The following is a 3,779-nucleotide window of genomic DNA, read 5'->3' as shown; positions in this document are numbered from 1 at the left end:
GCAGGAAGTTCGGTTGCACACAGTTTTGGACTGAATGGGGACAGTGCAGGGAGTAAATCAAAGAGTACTTGATCATGTCAGGCCTGGAGCAGGGAGGAAGAGGCAAATCAAGGGCACTGGCTGTCTTAGTAGATTCAACTCCAATTCATGATGATGGCGTGATGAGTTTCAGAATAAAACTGACTCCCACAGGCTTTTTGGTGGCTAATTGTTCAGAAACAGGTCACTCAGGCCTGTGATAAGGCACCTATGGATGTACTTGAACCAGAAGCTGCGTGGTTAGCATAAGTGAATTGGTTAGCTTTTAAGAGAAAAAATGATACTTCTTTCTCCAACATGGAAGGGAAAGGGGAAAATGCATGAAGATAAACTTGAGGGGGAATGGAAACATATTGGCCAAGCTCATTTGAAAAGCATTGCTCTCTTTTGCATGAGTAGAAATGACGTCAAGTGTGTTTGGGGAGGGCCGGTATCTCAGAGGACCAGTGTCAGCAATTGCTGCGCATTCCATTCTCTCCTGTCGGAGAGCCTGTAGTTTCACACTGTCAGCAACAGTGACTCCAGTGACTCGCGTCTCACTGTTGACAGGGCTGATTCCATTCTCTTTTGTGGATTTCAGTCATTCGACAAATATTTCTGGCAGTCCTAAAAATGTGACATTGTTATTTTAAATCTCTATTGTTTATTTTCTGAATCTGGAAGTAATACTGCTCTTTGTGAAAACCTAAACAAAAGGCAAATTACTAAAATATAATTTAACCATCAAATATGTTCTCAGCCTGTTCCATGTGTCAACTCTTGGATCCTAGAGCTGTGTCCACAGTAACAAACAAAGTAGACACGATGCTTGTCCCAAGGAGCTGATTTTGAATGCAGGAAGCTAAATTCTTCCCAAATTCCCTCACTATGCTCTGCCAAGATAAACACTTAAATGTTTTATATAGATTCTGCCCATTATTTTTGGCTAGTTGGTGTAATTTGGAAAGCTTTATCACATTCTGACAGGTTTTGGGTTTTTTTTAACCTAAGAGGATATAGGGGTTGCCTCATGGTGCAGTCAGAGTTTAATTTCAATTTTTTGACAAGATGACCAAAAATAATGAGAAAGAGTTCAGAGCTAGAATGGATTTCAAACAACCAACTTCTGTTTACACGGCAGTCCAGAAACATTTTTACTTATAAAATTGTGTTGTCTTTTCATTAAATACATGAAGTACATGGAACAAAATATATTCTTTCATTTATATTGTAAATACATTTTGATCACCTACCTCAAGCAGAACGATGCTTCAAACACTGATTAGTCATCAAATTTCCATGAAAATTTATTTTTTCAAGGGCAAAAAAAAAGAGAAAAACTTTGTAAAACAGCTCAATGTGTAAAAGAAGAAAGCAAATACTTTTTTTCTTTGTAAATGCAGGATACCACAGAGTAAACAGAAATAATATAGAGTTCGGACGGGAAAAGGAAGAGAAGAGGGAGAGCTGATTGAAATGCCGAGTAGACAGACTTTTCATTTCCCCTTGGCATGTACTCACTTTTTATTACAACTTTCTCAAACATTAGAATGGTGGCGGCTTCAAGGGCACATAAGCTTTGATGTTTTGTCAGCTGCCCAAACGGGGGACATAAAGGATTTATGCAATTGTTATAATTGCTAGCTGCTGTCGAGTCAGTTTCAACTCATCAGGACACTATGTACAGCAGAAACAGCCTCCCTGTCCTGTGCCATCCCACGATTGTGGCTATGTTTTGAGTCCATCGTTGCCGCCAACGGTGCGCTGTAACTCACTCAGTTTAAGCCTGGGCGCTTTGACCTTAGGGCGTGTCTCTGAGGGTATTGCTCCTGTATCAAGGACACGGTTCTTTCCAGGGACTGTCTTCTGTCAATGGCTTGCTCAAAGTACAGGAGACAAAGGTTTGCTATCTGTGCTTCCAAGGAGCATTCCGTCTGGACTGATTCCAAGACACATATTTTCTCTGGCAATATAGCCAATATTCTTCACCAACATCATAATTCAAAACATCAACTCTTTTCTGGCCTTCCTTATTCCTTGTTCAGCGTTTGCATGGATAGGAGGCAACTAAAAATACTGTTGTTTGAGTCAGATTCCCCTTAGCCCTCAAAGAGACATCTTTGCTTAAATGCTTTAAATTATTCTTTCTCAGAAAATTAGTTCAATATAATATGTCTTTGATGTCATGACTATTGCTTCCATGAACAGTAAATGTGGACCCAAATCAAATGAAATTCTTGACAATTTCAAGGCTTTCTCCATTTATCATGATGTTACTTACTGGTACAGTGTGATGTTCGTGTAGACACTAGAGTACATGAAAAAATATACAGTGGGCAATAGAGATGTACATATTTTTATAGTTTGTTGCTCTGGTTCTTGCATACTTTATGCTTATACAGCCATCCTTTACTTTTAACGTCTTAACTATGAGACACTGCACAGGGAATGTGACATAGGAGAATGCGCTCACTGTGCTATGGAAGAAAGTAAGCACCAGCTATCCTGTATGTCATTATAAAATGTCATGTAACGGTGGCAACTTAAACTTAAAGATACAGAATAGGACCAAGTGTCCAGAGATGAACTGTGGGTGAGTTAGTCAAACAGCATTGTTGACATTACTGTAGAGATGGATTGATGCCTTGCTCACAACAATGAACTCAAAAAACTGTGATCCAGAAGATTTGTAACTTTTTTTTAGCTTCCTAGAAATGTCAAGTCTAGTTTGACATAATATCAGGACAATTCGTGTTCTTCTTTTTCTTTTCTGAACCACAAGAGCATTTATTGACCTTCACTGTGGTGGGTTTGCTGTACTCCTCCCAACAATCCCGAGACTCATACCATGCAAACAGTGTCCAGGTGGAAATTGGACCATCAAATCCCTCGTAGATCATAGTGGCAATTAAGCAGAGAAGATCATGAACTCAATCTGATTGCTGCTTTCAAGTATTGCTTCTCAGAGAAAAGCTACCTCTATGGGCTACCAACACAGATGATTTCTGGCTCCTGACAGGAGTTGAACCCACGGATTAAAGTTCTGAAAGCCGATTGCAACCCATGTCACCACACCTTCCAGTAAAGTCTTATAACGATCCACAGCCCACTGCACTGCAGCCACCGAACTGGAGGCAGGAATGTTCTATAGACACATGGACCTTGGAATGGAATTCTACAAAACATCTTCTGATGATCTTTGCCCAGAAATGAGGAGTCAGAATCACAATTTTATGTGCCCTAGACATGAAACAGCTCTGGCCACCATCTAGGCATCAAGCCAGGATGAACAAAGGGCTGCCAGTCTGCTCTGCCCCTGACTGATACAAGAGCACCACCACCAATCAGGTGTCTCTTTGCCCATAGCCAGGGTGTGTGTTCCTCTTACTCCATTTATTGCTATGAGAATGATACTCCAAGATCAGCAATGTGAAGTACTTAGTCAATTTCAACTCAGGAAGCACTTATTGTATGCCCAATGTCATGACTACACTACAAAAAGGTCTTGTTAAAAATAACTTATGGTACTTATGGTAAAAGCACCATCAGAGACATGATTAAATCACACCAACCTCTGTAGATGGCGAGTAGCTCCTGGGGCAGAGCTGGTGTGTGTCAAATGGCATTCTGTATGCAGAGCTCAATGTCTTTGCTCTCCATCATCACAAAAGAGAAAGAGGAGTAATAATGAGATCTAAAATTAAAAGGGGAGATAGAATGAACATTTTACACAGAGCCTCCCCACCCTCCCCCCAACAGTA

General features: G+C 40.5%; 1 non-coding gene across 1 annotated transcript; it reads right to left on the bottom strand.

The window, feature by feature from the left end:
* Window positions 1-3,249: 3,249 nt before the first annotated feature.
* On the bottom strand, window positions 3,250-3,392 carry LOC142437871 (small nucleolar RNA SNORA48). The gene has a single exon (XR_012782378.1). It is a non-coding gene; the product is annotated as a small nucleolar RNA SNORA48 (small nucleolar RNA).
* Between the last annotated feature and the right edge of the window lie 387 nt (window positions 3,393-3,779).

The sequence above is a fragment of the Tenrec ecaudatus genome, chromosome 1 (assembly GCF_050624435.1).
Source record: "Tenrec ecaudatus isolate mTenEca1 chromosome 1, mTenEca1.hap1, whole genome shotgun sequence".
In the NCBI taxonomy this organism is placed as follows: Eukaryota; Metazoa; Chordata; class Mammalia; order Afrosoricida; family Tenrecidae; genus Tenrec; species Tenrec ecaudatus.
Note: the sequence above shows the minus strand (reverse complement) of the source record. Positions and strands in the feature narration are given on the sequence as shown.